The sequence below is a fragment of the Heptranchias perlo genome, chromosome 4 (assembly GCF_035084215.1).
Source record: "Heptranchias perlo isolate sHepPer1 chromosome 4, sHepPer1.hap1, whole genome shotgun sequence".
NCBI classification, from domain to species: domain Eukaryota; kingdom Metazoa; phylum Chordata; class Chondrichthyes; order Hexanchiformes; family Hexanchidae; genus Heptranchias; species Heptranchias perlo.
The window spans coordinates 139,814,243-139,834,230 of record NC_090328.1 but is presented as its reverse complement, the minus strand read 5'-3'; positions in this window follow the sequence as shown (position 1 = coordinate 139,834,230).

Here is a 19,988-nt window from a genome sequence, read left to right as displayed (position 1 = left end):
GTTTTCATCTAATGAACTTATTTCAGTCAGCTAGATCTTTCTTCTTCAAAGCAAAAAGATTTTATCTTCAAATACAAGAACTTTTCGTGGTTTTGATGGTTTTCAGCAAATGAACATATTTCAGCGAGCTGGAAGTTTTTTCTTTAATAGCCTAAGATTTTATCTTAAAATACAAGAACTTTTCGTGGTTCTTGTCAATTTTTGTTGGTTTTCATCTAATGAACTTATTTCAGTCAGCTAGATCTTTCTTCTTCAACGAAAAAAGATTTTATCTTCAAATACAAGAACTTTTCGTGGTTTTGTTGGTTTTCAGCAAATGAACATATTTCAGCGAGCTGGGAGTTTTTTCTTTAATAGCGTAAGATTTTATCTTAAAATACAAGAACTTTTCGTGGTTCTTGTCAATTTTTGTTGGTTTTCATCTAATGAACTTATTTCAGTCAGCTCGATCTTTCTTCTTCAAAGCAAAAAGATTTTATCTTCAAATACAAGAACTTTTCGTGGTTTTGATGGTTTTCAGCAAATGAACATATTTCAGCGAGCTGGAAGTTTTTTCCTGAATAGAGTAAGATTTTATCTTAAAATACAAGAACTTTTCGTGGTTCTTGTCAATTTTTGTTGGTTTTCATCTAATGAAGTTATTTCAGTCAGCTGGATCTTTCTTCTTCAAAGCAAAAAGATTTTATCTTCAAATACAAGAACTTTACGTGGTTTTGTTGGTTTTCAGCAAATGAACATATTTTTAGCGAGCCAGAAGTTTTTTCTTTAACAGCGTAAGATATTATCTTAAAATACAAGAAGTTTTCGTGGTTCTTGTCAAATTTTGTTGGTTTTCATCTAATGAACTTATTTCAGTCAGCTAGATCTTTCTTCTTCAAAGCAAAAAGATTTTATCTTCAAATACAAGAACTTTTCGTGGTTTTGATGGTTTTCAGCAAATGAACATATTTCAGCGAGCTGGAAGTTTTTTCCTTAATAGAGTAAGATTTTATCTTAAAATACAAGAACTTTTCGTGGTGCTTGTCAATTTTTGTTGGTTTTCATCTAATGAACTTATTTCAGTCAGCTAGATCTTTCTTCTTCAAAGCAAAAAGATTTTATCTTCAAATACAAGAACTTTTCGTGGTTTTGATGGTTTTCAGCAAATGAACATATTTCAGCGAGCTGGAAGTTTTTTCCTTAATAGAGTAAGATTTTATCTTAAAATACAAGAACTTTTCGTGGTTCTTGTCAATTTTTGTTGGTTTTCATCTAATGAACTTATTTCAGTCAGCTAGATCTTTCTTCTTCAAAGCAAAAAGATTTTATCTTCAAATACAAGAACTTTTCGTGGTTTTGTTGGTTTTCAGCAAATGAACATATTTCAGCGAGCTGGGAGTTTTCTCTTCAATAGCGTAAGATTTTATCTTAAAATACAAGAACTTTTCGTGGTTCTTGTCAATTTTTGTTGGTTTTCATCGAATGAACTTATTTCAGTCAGCTAGATCTTTCTTCTTCAAAGCAAAAAGATTTTATCTTCAAATACAAGAACTTTTCGTGGTTTTGATGGTTTTCAGCAAATGAACATATTTCAGCGAGCTGGAAGTTTTTTCCTGAATAGAGTAAGATTTTATCTTAAAATACAAGAACTTTTCGTGGTTCTTGTCAATTTTTGTTGGTTTTCATCTAATGAACTTATTTCAGTCAGCTAGATCTTTCTTCTTCAAAGCAAAAAGATTTTATCTTCAAATACAAGAACTTTTCGTGGTTTTGATGGTTTTCAGCAAATGAACAGATTTCAGCGAGCTGGTAGTTTTTTCTTTAATAGCCTAAGATTTTATCTTAAAATACAAGAACTTTTCGTGGTTCTTGTCAATTTTTGTTGGTTTTCATCGAATGAACTTATTTCAGTCAGCTAGATCTTTCTTCTTCAAAACAAAAAGATTTTATCTTCAATAACAAGAACTTTTCGTGGCTTTGATGGTTTTCAGCAAATGAACATATTTCAGCGAGCTGGAAGTTTTTTCCTTAATAGAGTAAGATTTTATCTTAAAATACAAGAACTTTTCGTGATGCTTGTCAATTTTTGTTGGTTTTCATCTAATGAACTTATTTCAGTCAGCTAGATCTTTCTTCTTCAAAGCAAAAAGATTTTATCTTCAAATACAAGAACTTTTCGTGGTTTTGTTGTTTTTCAGCAAATGAATATATTTCAGCGAGCTGGGAGTTTTTTCTTTAACAGAGTAAGATTTTATCTTAAAATACAAGAACTTTTCGTGGTGCTTGTCAATTTTTGTTGGTTTTCATCTAATGAACTTATTTCAGTCAGCTAGATCTTTCTTCTTCAAAGCAAAAAGATTTTATCTTCAAATACAAGAACTTTTCGTGGTTTTGATGGTTTTCAGCAAATGAACATATTTCAGCGAGCTGGAAGTTTTTTCCTTAATAGAGTAAGATTTTATCTTAAAATACAAGAACTTTTCGTGGTGCTTGTCAATTTTTGTTGGTTTTCATCTAATGAACTTATTTCAGTCAGTTAGATCTTTCTTCTTCAAAGCAAAAAGATTTTATCTTCAAATACAAGAACTTTTCGCGGTTTTGATGGTTTTCAGCAAATGAACATATTTCAGCGAGCTGGGAGTTTTTTCTTTAGTAGCGTAAGATTTTATCTTAAAATACAAGAACTTTTCGTGGTTCTTGTCAATTTTTGTTGGTTTTCATCTAATGAACTTATTTCAGTCAGCTAGATCTTTCTTCTTCAAAGCAAAAAGATTTTATCTTCAAATACAAGAACTTTTCGTGGTTTTGATGGTTTTCAGCAAATGAACATATTTCAGCGAGCTGGAAGTTTTTTCCTTAATAGAGTAAGATTTTATCTTAAAGTACAAGAACTTTTCGTGGTTCTTGTCAATTTTTGTTGGTTTTCATCGAATGAACTTATTTCAGTCAGCTAGATCTTTCTTCTTCAAAGAAAAAAGATTTTATCTTCAAATACAAGAACTTTTCGTGGTTTTGTTGGTTTTCAGCAAATGAACATATTTCAGCGAGCTGGGTGTTTTTTCTTTAGTAGCGTAAGATTTTATCTTAAAATACAAGAACTTTTCGTGGTTCTTGTCAATTTTTGTTGGTTTTCATCTATTGAACTTATTTCAGTCAGCTAGATCTTTCTTCTTCAAAGCAAAAAGATTTTATCTTCAAATACAAGAACTTTTCGTGGTTTTGATGGTTTTCAGCAAATGAACATATTTCAGCGAGCTGGAAGTTTTTTCCTTAATAGAGTAAGATTTTATCTTAAAATACAAGAACATTTCGTGGTTCTTGTCAATTTTTGTTGGTTTTCATCTAATGAACTTGTTTCAGTCAGCTAGATCTTTCTTCTTCAAAGCAAAAAGATTTTATCTTCAAATACAAGAACTTTTCGCGGTTTTGATGGTTTTCAGCAAATGAACATATTTCAGCGAGCTGGGAGTTTTTTCTTTAACAGAGTAAGATTTTATCTTAAAATACAAGAACTTTTCGTGGTTCTTGTCAATTTTTGTTGGTTTTCATCTAATGAACTTGTTTCAGTCAGCTAGATCTTTCTTCTTCAAAGAAAAAAGATTTTATCTTCAAATACAAGAACTTTTCGTGGTTTTGTTGGTTTTCAGCAAATGAACATATTTCAGCGAGCTGGGAGTTTTTTCTTTAGTAGCGTAAGATTTTATCTTAAAATACAAGAACTTTTCGTGGTTCTTGTCAATTTTTGTTGGTTTTCATCTAATGAACTTATTTCAGTCAGCTAGATCTTTCTTCTTCAAAGAAAAAAGATTTTATCTTCAAATACAAGAACTTTTCGTGGTTTTGTTGGTTTTCAGCAAATGAACATATTTCAGCGAGCTGGGAGTTTTTTCTTTAATAGCGTAAGATTTTATCTTAAAATACAAGAACTTTTCGTGGTTCTTGTCAATTTTTGTTGGTTTTCCTCGAATGAACTTATTTCAGTCAGCTAGATCTTTCTTCTTCAAAGCAAAAAGATTTTATCTTCAAATACAAGAACTTTTCGTGGTTTTGATGGTTTTCAGCAAATGAACATATTTCAACGAGCTGGAAGTTTTTTCCTTAATAGAGTAAGATTTTATCTTAAAATACAAGAACTTTTCATGGTTCTTGTCAATTTTTGTTGGTTTTCATCTAATGAACTTATTTCAGTCAGCTGGATCTTTCTTCTTCAAAGCAAAAAGATTTTATCTTCAAATACAAGAACTTTTCGTGGTTTTGTTGGTTTTCAGCAAATGAACATATTTCATAGAGCCAGAAGTTTTTTCTTTAATAGCGTAAGATATTATCTTAAAATGCAAGCAGTTTTCGTGGTTCTTGTCAATTTTTGTTGGTTTTCATCTAATGAACTTATTTCAGTCAGCTAGATCTTTCTTCTTCAAAGCAAAAAGATTTTATCTTCAAATACAAGAACTTTTCGTGGTTTTGTTGGTTTTCAGCAAATGAACATATTTCAGCGAGCCAGAAGTTTTTTCTTTAATAGCGTAAGATATTATCTTAAAATACAAGAAGTTTTCGTGGTTCTTGTCAAATTTTGTTGGTTTTCATCTAATGAACTTATTTCAGTCAGTTAGATCTTTCTTCTTCAAAGCAAAAAGATTTTATCTTCAAATACAAGAACTTTTCGCGGTTTTGATGGTTTTCAGCAAATGAACATATTTCAGCGAGCTGGGAGTTTTTTCTTGAACAGAGTAAGATTTTATCTTAAAATACAAGAACTTTTCGTGGTTCTTGTCAATTTTTGTTGGTTTTCATCTAATGAACTTGTTTCAGTCAGCTAGATCTTTCTTCTTCAAAGCAAAAAGATTTTATCTTCAAATACAAGAACTTTTCGTGGTTTTGTTGGTTTTCAGCAAATGAACATATTTCAGCGAGCTGGAAGTTTTTTCCTGAATAGAGTAAGATTTTATCTTAAAATACAAGAACTTTTCGTGGTTCTTGTCAATTTTTGTTGGTTTTCATCTAATGAAGTTATTTCAGTCAGCTGGATCTTTCTTCTTCAAAGCAAAAAGATTTTATCTTCAAATACAAGAACTTTACGTGGTTTTGTTGGTTTTCAGCAAATGAACATATTTTTAGCGAGCCAGAAGTTTTTTCTTTAACAGCGTAAGATATTATCTTAAAATACAAGAAGTTTTCGTGGTTCTTGTCAAATTTTGTTGGTTTTCATCTAATGAACTTATTTCAGTCAGCTAGATCTTTCTTCTTCAAAGCAAAAAGATTTTATCTTCAAATACAAGAACTTTTCGTGGTTTTGATGGTTTTCAGCAAATGAACATATTTCAGCGAGCTGGAAGTTTTTTCCTTAATAGAGTAAGATTTTATCTTAAAATACAAGAACTTTTCGTGGTGCTTGTCAATTTTTGTTGGTTTTCATCTAATGAACTTATTTCAGTCAGCTAGATCTTTCTTCTTCAAAGCAAAAAGATTTTATCTTCAAATACAAGAACTTTTCGTGGTTTTGATGGTTTTCAGCAAATGAACATATTTCAGCGAGCTGGAAGTTTTTTCCTTAATAGAGTAAGATTTTATCTTAAAATACAAGAACTTTTCGTGGTTCTTGTCAATTTTTGTTGGTTTTCATCTAATGAACTTATTTCAGTCAGCTAGATCTTTCTTCTTCAAAGCAAAAAGATTTTATCTTCAAATACAAGAACTTTTCGTGGTTTTGTTGGTTTTCAGCAAATGAACATATTTCAGCGAGCTGGGAGTTTTCTCTTCAATAGCGTAAGATTTTATCTTAAAATACAAGAACTTTTCGTGGTTCTTGTCAATTTTTGTTGGTTTTCATCGAATGAACTTATTTCAGTCAGCTAGATCTTTCTTCTTCAAAGCAAAAAGATTTTATCTTCAAATACAAGAACTTTTCGTGGTTTTGATGGTTTTCAGCAAATGAACATATTTCAGCGAGCTGGAAGTTTTTTCCTGAATAGAGTAAGATTTTATCTTAAAATACAAGAACTTTTCGTGGTTCTTGTCAATTTTTGTTGGTTTTCATCTAATGAACTTATTTCAGTCAGCTAGATCTTTCTTCTTCAAAGCAAAAAGATTTTATCTTCAAATACAAGAACTTTTCGTGGTTTTGATGGTTTTCAGCAAATGAACAGATTTCAGCGAGCTGGTAGTTTTTTCTTTAATAGCCTAAGATTTTATCTTAAAATACAAGAACTTTTCGTGGTTCTTGTCAATTTTTGTTGGTTTTCATCGAATGAACTTATTTCAGTCAGCTAGATCTTTCTTCTTCAAAACAAAAAGATTTTATCTTCAATTACAAGAACTTTTCGTGGCTTTGATGGTTTTCAGCAAATGAACATATTTCAGCGAGCTGGAAGTTTTTTCCTTAATAGAGTAAGATTTTATCTTAAAATACAAGAACTTTTCGTGGTGCTTGTCAATTTTTGTTGGTTTTCATCTAATGAACTTATTTCAGTCAGCTAGATCTTTCTTCTTCAAAGCAAAAAGATTTTATCTTCAAATACAAGAACTTTTCGTGGTTTTGTTGTTTTTCAGCAAATGAATATATTTCAGCGAGCTGGGAGTTTTTTCTTTAACAGAGTAAGATTTTATCTTAAAATACAAGAACTTTTCGTGGTGCTTGTCAATTTTTGTTGGTTTTCATCTAATGAACTTATTTCAGTCAGCTAGATCTTTCTTCTTCAAAGCAAAAAGATTTTATCTTCAAATACAAGAACTTTTCGTGGTTTTGATGGTTTTCAGCAAATGAACATATTTCAGCGAGCTGGAAGTTTTTTCCTTAATAGAGTAAGATTTTATCTTAAAATACAAGAACTTTTCGTGGTGCTTGTCAATTTTTGTTGGTTTTCATCTAATGAACTTATTTCAGTCAGTTAGATCTTTCTTCTTCAAAGCAAAAAGATTTTATCTTCAAATACAAGAACTTTTCGCGGTTTTGATGGTTTTCAGCAAATGAACATATTTCAGCGAGCTGGGAGTTTTTTCTTTAGTAGCGTAAGATTTTATCTTAAAATACAAGAACTTTTCGTGGTTCTTGTCAATTTTTGTTGGTTTTCATCTAATGAACTTATTTCAGTCAGCTAGATCTTTCTTCTTCAAAGCAAAAAGATTTTATCTTCAAATACAAGAACTTTTCGTGGTTTTGATGGTTTTCAGCAAATGAACATATTTCAGCGAGCTGGAAGTTTTTTCCTTAATAGAGTAAGATTTTATCTTAAAGTACAAGAACTTTTCGTGGTTCTTGTCAATTTTTGTTGGTTTTCATCGAATGAACTTATTTCAGTCAGCTAGATCTTTCTTCTTCAAAGAAAAAAGATTTTATCTTCAAATACAAGAACTTTTCGTGGTTTTGTTGGTTTTCAGCAAATGAACATATTTCAGCGAGCTGGGTGTTTTTTCTTTAGTAGCGTAAGATTTTATCTTAAAATACAAGAACTTTTCGTGGTTCTTGTCAATTTTTGTTGGTTTTCATCTATTGAACTTATTTCAGTCAGCTAGATCTTTCTTCTTCAAAGCAAAAAGATTTTATCTTCAAATACAAGAACTTTTCGTGGTTTTGATGGTTTTCAGCAAATGAACATATTTCAGCGAGCTGGAAGTTTTTTCCTTAATAGAGTAAGATTTTATCTTAAAATACAAGAACATTTCGTGGTTCTTATCAATTTTTGTTGGTTTTCATCTAATGAACTTATTTCAGTCAGCTAGATCTTTCTTCTTCAAAGCAAAAAGATTTTATCTTCAAATTCAAGAACTTTTCGTGGTTTTGATGGTTTTCAGCAAATGAACATATTTCAGCGAGCTGGAAGTTTTTTCCTTAATAGAGTAAGATTTTATCTTAAAATACAAGAACTTTTCGTGGTTCTTGTCAATTTTTGTTGGTTTTCATCTAATGAACTTATTTCAGTCAGCTAGATCTTTCTTCAAAGCAAAAAGATTTTATCTTCAAATACAAGAACTTTTCGTGGTTTTGTTGGTTTTCAGCAAATGAACATATTTCAGCGAGCCAGAAGTTTTTTCTTTAATAGCGTAAGATATTATCTTAAAATACAAGAAGTTTTCGTGGTTCTTGTCAAATTTTGTTGGTTTTCATCTAATGAACTTATTTCAGTCATTTAGATCTTTCTTCTTCAAAGCAAAAAGATTTTATCTTCAAATACAAGAACTTTTCGCGGTTTTGATGGTTTTCAGCAAATGAACATATTTCAGCGAGCTGGGAGTTTTTTCTTTAACAGAGTAAGATTTTATCTTAAAATACAAGAACTTTTCGTGGTTCTTGTCAATTTTTGTTGGTTTTCATCTAATGAACTTGTTTCAGTCAGCTAGATCTTTCTTCTTCAAAGAAAAAAGATTTTATCTTCAAATACAAGAACTTTTCGTGGTTTTGTTGGTTTTCAGCAAATGAACATATTTCAGCGAGCTGGGAGTTTTTTCTTTAGTAGCGTAAGATTTTATCTTAAAATACAAGAACTTTTCGTGGTTCTTGTCAATTTTTGTTGGTTTTCATCTAATGAACTTATTTCAGTCAGCTAGATCTTTCTTCTTCAAAGCAAAAAGATTTTATCTTCAAATTCAAGAACTTTTCGTGGTTTTGATGGTTTTCAGCAAATGAACATATTTCAGCGAGCTGGAAGTTTTTTCCTTAATAGAGTAAGATTTTATCTTAAAATACAAGAACTTTTCGTGGTTCTTGTCAATTTTTGTTGGTTTTCATCTAATGAACTTATTTCAGTCAGCTAGATCTTTCTTCAAAGCAAAAAGATTTTATCTTCAAATACAAGAACTTTTCGTGGTTTTGTTGGTTTTCAGCAAATGAACATATTTCAGCGAGCCAGAAGTTTTTTCTTTAATAGCGTAAGATATTATCTTAAAATACAAGAAGTTTTCGTGGTTCTTGTCAAATTTTGTTGGTTTTCATCTAATGAACTTATTTCAGTCATTTAGATCTTTCTTCTTCAAAGCAAAAAGATTTTATCTTCAAATACAAGAACTTTTCGCGGTTTTGATGGTTTTCAGCAAATGAACATATTTCAGCGAGCTGGGAGTTTTTTCTTTAACAGAGTAAGATTTTATCTTAAAATACAAGAACTTTTCGTGGTTCTTGTCAATTTTTGTTGGTTTTCATCTAATGAACTTGTTTCAGTCAGCTAGATCTTTCTTCTTCAAAGAAAAAAGATTTTATCTTCAAATACAAGAACTTTTCGTGGTTTTGTTGGTTTTCAGCAAATGAACATATTTCAGCGAGCTGGGAGTTTTTTCTTTAGTAGCGTAAGATTTTATCTTAAAATACAAGAACTTTTCGTGGTTCTTGTCAATTTTTGTTGGTTTTCATCTAATGAACTTATTTCAGTCAGCTAGATCTTTCTTCTTCAAAGAAAAAAGATTTTATCTTCAAATACAAGAACTTTTCGTGGTTTTGTTGGTTTTCAGCAAATGAACATATTTCAGCGAGCTGGGAGTTTTTTCTTTAATAGCGTAAGATTTTATCTTAAAATACAAGAACTTTTCGTGGTTCTTGTCAATTTTTGTTGGTTTTCCTCGAATGAACTTATTTCAGTCAGCTAGATCTTTCTTCTTCAAAGCAAAAAGATTTTATCTTCAAATACAAGAACTTTTCGTGGTTTTGATGGTTTTCAGCAAATGAACATATTTCAACGAGCTGGAAGTTTTTTCCTTAATAGAGTAAGATTTTATCTTAAAATACAAGAACTTTTCATGGTTCTTGTCAATTTTTGTTGGTTTTCATCTAATGAACTTATTTCAGTCAGCTGGATCTTTCTTCTTCAAAGCAAAAAGATTTTATCTTCAAATACAAGAACTTTTCGTGGTTTTGTTGGTTTTCAGCAAATGAACATATTTCATAGAGCCAGAAGTTTTTTCTTTAATAGCGTAAGATATTATCTTAAAATGCAAGCAGTTTTCGTGGTTCTTGTCAATTTTTGTTGGTTTTCATCTAATGAACTTATTTCAGTCAGCTAGATCTTTCTTCTTCAAAGCAAAAAGATTTTATCTTCAAATACAAGAACTTTTCGTGGTTTTGTTGGTTTTCAGCAAATGAACATATTTCAGCGAGCCAGAAGTTTTTTCTTTAATAGCGTAAGATATTATCTTAAAATACAAGAAGTTTTCGTGGTTCTTGTCAAATTTTGTTGGTTTTCATCTAATGAACTTATTTCAGTCAGTTAGATCTTTCTTCTTCAAAGCAAAAAGATTTTATCTTCAAATACAAGAACTTTTCGCGGTTTTGATGGTTTTCAGCAAATGAACATATTTCAGCGAGCTGGGAGTTTTTTCTTGAACAGAGTAAGATTTTATCTTAAAATACAAGAACTTTTTGTGGTTCTTGTCAATTTTTGTTGGTTTTCATCTAATGAACTTGTTTCAGTCAGCAAGATCTTTCTTCTTCAAAGCAAAAAGATTTTATCTTCAAATACAAGAACTTTTCGTGGTTTTGTTGGTTTTCAGCAAATGAACATATTTCAGCGAGCTGGGAGTTTTTTCTTTAGTAGCGTAAGATTTTATCTTAAAATACAAGAACTTTTCGTGGTTCTTGTCAATTTTTGTTGGTTTTCATCTAATGAACTTATTTCAGTCAGCTAGATCTTTCTTCTTCAAAGCAAAAAGATTTTATCTTCAAATACAAGAACTTTTCGTGGTTTTGATGGTTTTCAGCAAATGAACATATTTCAGCGAGCTGGAAGTTTTTTCCTTAATAGAGTAAGATTTTATCTTAAAGTACAAGAACTTTTCGTGGTTCTTGTCAATTTTTGTTGGTTTTCATCGAATGAACTTATTTCAGTCAGCTAGATCTTTCTTCTTCAAAGAAAAAAGATTTTATCTTCAAATACAAGAACTTTTCGTGGTTTTGTTGGTTTTCAGCAAATGAACATATTTCAGCGAGCTGGAAGTTTTTTCCTTAATAGAGTAAGATTTTATCTTAAAATACAAGAACTTTTCGTGGTTCTTGTCAATTTTTGTTGGTTTTCATCTAATGAACTTATTTCAGTCAGCTAGATCTTTCTTCTTCAAAGCAAAAAGATTTTATCTTCAAATACAAGAACTTTTCGTGGTTTTGTTGGTTTTCAGCAAATGAACATATTTCAGCGAGCCAGAAGTTTTTTCTTTAATAGCGTAAGATATTATCTTAAAATACAAGAAGTTTTCGTGGTTCTTGTCAAATTTTGTTGGTTTTCATCTAATGAACTTGTTTCAGTCAGCTAGATCTTTCTTCTTCAAAGAAAAAAGATTTTATCTTCAAATACAAGAACTTTTCGTGGTTTTGTTGGTTTTCAGCAAATGAACATATTTCAGCGAGCTGGGAGTTTTTTCTTTAGTAGCGTAAGATTTTATCTTAAAATACAAGAACTTTTCGTGGTTCTTGTCAATTTTTGTTGGTTTTCATCTAATGAACTTATTTCAGTCAGCTAGATCTTTCTTCTTCAAAGAAAAAAGATTTTATCTTCAAATACAAGAACTTTTCGTGGTTTTGTTGGTTTTCAGCAAATGAACATATTTCAGCGAGCTGGGAGTTTTTTCTTTAATAGCGTAAGATTTTATCTTAAAATACAAGAACTTTTCGTGGTTCTTGTCAATTTTTGTTGGTTTTCCTCGAATGAACTTATTTCAGTCAGCTAGATCTTTCTTCTTCAAAGCAAAAAGATTTTATCTTCAAATACAAGAACTTTTCGTGGTTTTGATGGTTTTCAGCAAATGAACATATTTCAGCGAGCTGGAAGTTTTTTCCTTAATAGAGTAAGATTTTATCTTAAAATACAAGAACTTTTCGTGGTTCTTGTCAATTTTTGTTGGTTTTCATCTAATGAACTTATTTCAGTCAGCTGGATCTTTCTTCTTCAAAGCAAAAAGATTTTATCTTCAAATACAAGAACTTTTCGTGGTTTTGTTGGTTTTCAGCAAATGAACATATTTCATAGAGCCAGAAGTTTTTTCTTTAATAGCGTAAGATATTATCTTAAAATGCAAGCAGTTTTCGTGGTTCTTGTCAATTTTTGTTGGTTTTCATCTAATGAACTTATTTCAGTCAGCTAGATCTTTCTTCTTCAAAGCAAAAAGATTTTATCTTCAAATACAAGAACTTTTCGTGGTTTTGTTGGTTTTCAGCAAATGAACATATTTCAGCGAGCCAGAAGTTTTTTCTTTAATAGCGTAAGATATTATCTTAAAATACAAGAAGTTTTCGTGGTTCTTGTCAAATTTTGTTGGTTTTCATCTAATGAACTTATTTCAGTCAGTTAGATCTTTCTTCTTCAAAGCAAAAAGATTTTATCTTCAAATACAAGAACTTTTCGCGGTTTTGATGTTTTTCAGCAAATGAACATATTTCAGCGAGCTGGGAGTTTTTTCTTTAACAGAGTAAGATTTTATCTTAAAATACAAGAACTTTTCGTGGTTCTTGTCAATTTTTGTTGGTTTTCATCTAATGAACTTGTTTCAGTCAGCTGGATCTTTCTTCTTCAAAGAAAAAAGATTTTATCTTCAAATACAAGAACTTTTCGTGGTTTTGTTGGTTTTCAGCAAATGAACATATTTCAGCGAGCTGGGAGTTTTTTCTTTAGTAGCGTAAGATTTTATCTTAAAATACAAGAACTTTTCGTGGTTCTTGTCAATTTTTGTTGGTTTTCATCTAATGAACTTATTTCAGTCAGCGAGATCTTTCTTCTTCAAAGCAAAAAGATTTTATCTTCAAATACAAGAACTTTTCGTGGTTTTGATGGTTTTCAGCAAATGAACATATTTCAGCAAGCTGGAAGTTTTTTCCTTAATAGAGTAAGATTTTATCTTAAAATACAAGAACTTTTCGTGGTTCTTGTCAATTTTTGTTGGTTTTCATCTAATGAACTTATTTCAGTCAGCTAGATCTTTCTTCTTCAAAGCAAAAAGATTTTATCTTCAAATACAAGAACTTTTCGTGGTTTTGTTGGTTTTCAGCAAATGAACATATTTCAGCGAGCCAGAAGTTTTTTCTTTAATAGCGTAAGATATTATCTTAAAATACAAGAAGTTTTCGTGGTTCTTGTCAAATTTTGTTGGTTTTCATCTAATGAACTTATTTCAGTCAGTTAGATCTTTCTTCTTCAAAGCAAAAAGATTTTATCTTCAAATACAAGAACTTTTCGCGGTTTTGATGGTTTTCAGCAAATGAACATATTTCAGCGAGCCAGAAGTTTTTTCTTTAATAGCGTAAGATATTATCTTAAAATACAAGAACTTTTCGTGGTTCTTGTCAATTTTGGTTGGTTTTCATCTAATGAACTTATTTCAGTCAGTTAGATCTTTCTTCTTCAAAGCAAAAAGATTTTATCTTCAAATACAAGAACTTTTCGCGGTTTTGATGTTTTTCAGCAAATGAACATATTTCAGCGAGCTGGGAGTTTTTTCTTTAACAGAGTAAGATTTTATCTTAAAATACAAGAACTTTTCGTGGTTCTTGTCAATTTTTGTTGGTTTTCATCTAATGAACTTGTTTCAGTCAGCTGGATCTTTCTTCTTCAAAGAAAAAAGATTTTATCTTCAAATACAAGAACTTTTCGTGGTTTTGTTGGTTTTCAGCAAATGAACATATTTCAGCGAGCTGGGAGTTTTTTCTTTAGTAGCGTAAGATTTGATCTTAAAATACAAGAACTTTTCGTGGTTCTTGTCAATTTTTGTTGGTTTTCATCTAATGAACTTATTTCAGTCAGCTAGATCTTTCTTCTTCAAAGCAAAAAGATTTTATCTTCAAATACAAGAACTTTTCGTGGTTTTGTTGGTTTTCAGCAAATGAACATATTTCAGCGAGCTGGGAGTTTTTTCTTTAATAGCGTAAGATTTTATCTTAAAATACAAGAACTTTTCGTGGTTCTTGTCAATTTTTGTTGGTTTTCCTCGAATGAACTTATTTCAGTCAGCTAGATCTTTCTTCTTCAAAGCAAAAAGATTTTATCTTCAAATACAAGAACTTTTCGTGGTTTTGATGGTTTTCAGCAAATGAACATATTTCAGCGAGCTGGAAGTTTTTTCCTTAATAGAGTAAGATTTTATCTTAAAATACAAGAACTTTTCGTGGTTCTTGTCAATTTTTGTTGGTTTTCATCTAATGAACTTATTTCAGTCAGCTGGATCTTTCTTCTTCAAAGCAAAAAGATTTTATCTTCAAATACAAGAACTTTTCGTAGTTTTGTTGGTTTTCAGCAAATGAACATATTTCATAGAGCCAGAAGTTTTTTCTTTAATAGCGTAAGATATTATCTTAAAATGCAAGCAGTTTTCGTGGTTCTTGTCAATTTTTGTTGGTTTTCATCTAATGAACTTATTTCAGTCAGCTAGATCTTTCTTCTTCAAAGCAAAAAGATTTTATCTTCAAATACAAGAACTTTTCGTGGTTTTGTTGGTTTTCAGCAAATGAACATATTTCAGCGAGCCAGAAGTTTTTTCTTTAATAGCGTAAGATATTATCTTAAAATACAAGAAGTTTTCGTGGTTCTTGTCAAATTTTGTTGGTTTTCATCTAATGAACTTATTTCAGTCAGTTAGATCTTTCTTCTTCAAAGCAAAAAGATTTTATCTTCAAATACAAGAACTTTTCGCGGTTTTGATGTTTTTCAGCAAATGAACATATTTCAGCGAGCTGGGAGTTTTTTCTTTAACAGAGTAAGATTTTATCTTAAAATACAAGAACTTTTCGTGGTTCTTGTCAATTTTTGTTGGTTTTCATCTAATGAACTTGTTTCAGTCAGCTGGATCTTTCTTCTTCAAAGAAAAAAGATTTTATCTTCAAATACAAGAACTTTTCGTGGTTTTGTTGGTTTTCAGCAAATGAACATATTTCAGCGAGCTGGGAGTTTTTTCTTTAGTAGCGTAAGATTTTATCTTAAAATACAAGAACTTTTCGTGGTTCTTGTCAATTTTTGTTGGTTTTCATCTAATGAACTTATTTCAGTCAGCGAGATCTTTCTTCTTCAAAGCAAAAAGATTTTATCTTCAAATACAAGAACTTTTCGTGGTTTTGATGGTTTTCAGCAAATGAACATATTTCAGCAAGCTGGAAGTTTTTTCCTTAATAGAGTAAGATTTTATCTTAAAATACAAGAACTTTTCGTGGTTCTTGTCAATTTTTGTTGGTTTTCATCTAATGAACTTATTTCAGTCAGCTAGATCTTTCTTCTTCAAAGCAAAAAGATTTTATCTTCAAATACAAGAACTTTTCGTGGTTTTGTTGGTTTTCAGCAAATGAACATATTTCAGCGAGCCAGAAGTTTTTTCTTTAATAGCGTAAGATATTATCTTAAAATACAAGAAGTTTTCGTGGTTCTTGTCAAATTTTGTTGGTTTTCATCTAATGAACTTATTTCAGTCAGTTAGATCTTTCTTCTTCAAAGCAAAAAGATTTTATCTTCAAATACAAGAACTTTTCGCGGTTTTGATGGTTTTCAGCAAATGAACATATTTCAGCGAGCCAGAAGTTTTTTCTTTAATAGCGTAAGATATTATCTTAAAATACAAGAACTTTTCGTGGTTCTTGTCAATTTTGGTTGGTTTTCATCTAATGAACTTATTTCAGTCAGTTAGATCTTTCTTCTTCAAAGCAAAAAGATTTTATCTTCAAATACAAGAACTTTTCGCGGTTTTGATGTTTTTCAGCAAATGAACATATTTCAGCGAGCTGGGAGTTTTTTCTTTAACAGAGTAAGATTTTATCTTAAAATACAAGAACTTTTCGTGGTTCTTGTCAATTTTTGTTGGTTTTCATCTAATGAACTTGTTTCAGTCAGCTGGATCTTTCTTCTTCAAAGAAAAAAGATTTTATCTTCAAATACAAGAACTTTTCGTGGTTTTGTTGGTTTTCAGCAAATGAACATATTTCAGCGAGCTGGGAGTTTTTTCTTTAGTAGCGTAAGATTTGATCTTAAAATACAAGAACTTTTCGTGGTTCTTGTCAATTTTTGTTGGTTTTCATCTAATGAACTTATTTCAGTCAGCTAGATCTTTCTTCTTCAAAGCAAAAAGATTTTATCTTCAAATACAAGAACTTTTCGTGGTTTTGATGGTTTTCAGCAAATGAACATATTTCAGCAAGCTGGAAGTTTTTTCCTTAATAGAGTAAGATTTTATCTTAAAATACAAGAACTTTTCGTGGTTCTTATCAATTTTTGTTGGTTTTCATCTAATGAACTTATTTCAGTCAGCTAGATCTTTCTTCTTCAAAGCAAAAAGATTTTATCTTCAAATTCAAGAACTTTTCGTGGTTTTGATGGTTTTCAGCAAATGAACATATTTCAGCGAGCTGGAAGTTTTTTCCTTAATAGAGTAAGATTTTATCTTAAAATACAAGAACTTTTCGTGGTTCTTGTCAATTTTTGTTGGTTTTCATCTAATGAACTTATTTCAGTCAGCTAGATCTTTCTTCTTCAAAGCAAAAAGATTTTATCTTCAAATACAAGAACTTTTCGTGGTTTTGTTGGTTTTCAGCAAATGAACATATTTCAGCGAGCCAGAAGTTTTTTCTTTAATAGCGTAAGATATTATCTTAAAATACAAGAAGTTTTCGTGGTTCTTGTCAAATTTTGTTGGTTTTCATCTAATGAACTTATTTCAGTCAGTTAGATCTTTCTTCTTCAAAGCAAAAAGATTTTATCTTCAAATACAAGAACTTTTCGCGGTTTTGATGGTTTTCAGCAAATGAACATATTTCAGCGAGCTGGGAGTTTTTTCTGTAACAGAGTAAGATTTTATCTTAAAATACAAGAACTTTTCGTGGTTCTTGTCAATTTTTGTTGGTTTTCATCTAATGAACTTGTTTCAGTCAGCTAGATCTTTCTTCTTCAAAGAAAAAAGATTTTATCTTCAAATACAAGAACTTTTCGTGGTTTTGTTGGTTTTCAGCAAATGAACATATTTCAGCGAGCTGGGAGTTTTTTCTTTAATAGCGTAAGATTTTATCTTAAAATACAAGAACTTTTCGTGATTCTTGTCAATTTTTGTTGGTTTTCCTCGAATGAACTTATTTCAGTCAGCTAGATCTTTCTTCTTCAAAGCAAAAAGATTTTATCTTCAAATACAAGAACTTTTCGTGGTTTTGATGGTTTTCAGCAAATGAACATATTTCAGCGAGCTGGAAGTTTTTTCCTTCATAGAGTAAGATTTTATCTTAAAATACAAGAACTTTTCGTGGTTCTTGTCAATTTTTGTTGGTTTTCATCTAATGAACTTATTTCAGTCAGCTGGATCTTTCTTCTTCAAAGCAAAAAGATTTTATCTTCAAATACAAGAACTTTTCGTGGTTTTGTTGGTTTTCAGCAAATGAACATATTTCATAGAGCCAGAAGTTTTTTCTTTAATAGCGTAAGATATTATCTTAAAATGCAAGCAGTTTTCGTGGTTCTTGTCAATTTTTGTTGGTTTTCATCTAATGAACTTATTTCAGTCAGCTAGATCTTTCTTCTTCAAAGCAAAAAGATTTTATCTTCAAATACAATAACTTTTCGTGGTTTTGTTGGTTTTCAGCAAATGAACATATTTCAGCGAGCCAGAAGTTTTTTCTTTAATAGCGTAAGATATTATCTTAAAATACAAGAAGTTTTCGTGGTTCTTGTCAAATTTTGTTGGTTTTCATCAAATGAACTTATTTCAGTCAGTTAGATCTTTCTTCTTCAAAGCAAAAAGATTTTATCTTCAAATACAAGAACTTTTCGCGGTTTTGATGGTTTTCAGCAAATGAACATATTTCAGCGAGCTGGGAGTTTTTTCTTTAACAGAGTAAGATTTTATCTTAAAATACAAGAACTTTTCGTGGTTCTTGTCAATTTTTGTTGGTTTTCATCTAATGAACTTGTTTCAGTCAGCTAGATCTTTCTTCTTCAAAGAAAAAAGATTTTATCTTCAAATACAAGAACTTTTCGTGGTTTTGTTGGTTTTCAGCAAATGAACATATTTCAGCGAGCTGGGAGTTTTTTCTTTAGTAGCGTAAGATTTTATCTTAAAATACAAGAACTTTTCGTGGTTCTTGTCAATTTTTGTTGGTTTTCATCTCATGAACTTATTTCAGTCAGCTAGATCTTTCTTCTTCAAAGCAAAAAGATTTTATCTTCAAATACAAGAACTTTTCGTGGTTTTGATGGTTTTCAGCAAATGAACATATTTCAGCGAGCTGGAAGTTTTTTCCTTAATAGAGTAAGATTTTATCTTAAAATACAAGAACTTTTCGTGGTTCTTATCAATTTTTGTTGGTTTTCATCGAATGAAATTATTTCAGTCAGCTAGATCTTTCTTCTTCAAAGCAAAAAGATTTTATCTTCAAATACAAGAACTTTTCGTGGTTTTGATGGTTTTCAGCAAATGAACATATTTCAGCGAGCTGGAAGTTTTTTCCTTAATAGAGTAAGATTTTATCTTAAAATACAAGAACTTTTCGTGGTTCTTGTCAAATTTTGTTGGTTTTCATCTAATGAACTTATTTCAGTCAGTTAGATCTTTCTTCTTCAAAGCAAAAAGATTTTATCTTCAAATACAAGAACTTTTCGCGGTTTTGATGGTTTTCAGCAAATGAACATATTTCAGCGAGCTGGGAGTTTTTTCTTTAGTAGCGTAAGATTTTATCTTAAAATACAAGAACTTTTCGTGGTTCTTGTCAATTTTTGTTGGTTTTCATCTAATGAACTTATTTCAGTCAGCTAGATCTTTCTTCTTCAAAGCAAAAAGATTTTATCTTCAAATACAAGAACTTTTCGTGGTTTTGATGGTTTTCAGCAAATGAACATATTTCAGCGAGCTGGAAGTTTTTTCCTTCATAGAGTAAGATTTTATCTGAAAGTACAAGAACTTTTCGTGGTTCTTGTCAATTTTTGTTGGTTTTCATCTAATGAACTTATTTCAGTCAGCTAGATCTTTCTTCTTCAAAGAAAAAAGATTTTATCTTCAAATACAAGAACTTTTCGTGGTTTTGTTGGTTTTCAGCAAATGAACATATTTCAGCGAGCTGGGAGTTTTTTCTTTAGTTGCGTAAGATTTTATCTTAAAATACAAGAACTTTTCGTGGTTCTTGTCAATTTTTGTTGGTTTTCATCTAATGAACTTATTTCAGTCAGCTAGATCTTTCTTCTTCAAAGCAAAAAGATTTTATCTTCAAATACAAGAACTTTTCGTGGTTTTGATGGTTTTCAGCAAATGAACATATTTCAGCGAGCTGGAAGTTTTTTCCTTAATAGAGTAAGATTTTATCTTAAAATACAAGAACTTTTCGTGGTTCTTATCAATTTTTGTTGGTTTTCATCCAATGAACTTATTTCAGTCAGCTAGATCTTTCTTCTTCAAAGCAAAAAGATTTTATCTTCAAATTCAAGAACTTTTCGTGGTTTTGATGGTTTTCAGCAAATGAACATATTTCAGCGAGCTGGAAGTTTTTTCCTTAATAGAGTAAGATTTTATCTTAAAATACAAGAACTTTTCGTGGTTCTTGTCAATTTTTGTTGGTTTTCATCTAATGAACTTATTTCAGTCAGCTAGATCTTTCTTCAAAGCAAAAAGATTTTATCTTCAAATACAAGAACTTTTCGTGGTTTTGTTGGTTTTCAGCAAATGAACATATTTCAGCGAGCCAGAAGTTTTTTCTTTAATAGCGTAAGATATTATCTTAAAATACAAGAAGTTTTCGTGGTTCTTGTCAAATTTTGTTGGTTTTCATCTAATGAACTTATTTCAGTCAGTTAGATCTTTCTTCTTCAAAGCAAAAAGATTTTATCTTCAAATACAAGAACTTTTCGCGGTTTTGATGGTTTTCAGCAAATGAACATATTTCAGCGAGCTGGGAGTTTTTTCTTTAACAGAGTAAGATTTTATCTTAAAATACAAGAACTTTTCGTGGTTCTTGTCAATTTTTGTTGGTTTTCATCTAATGAACTTGTTTCAGTCAGCTAGATCTTTCTTCTTCAAAGAAAAAAGATTTTATCTTCAAATACAAGAACTTTTCGCGGTTTTGATGGTTTTCAGCAAATGAACATATTTCA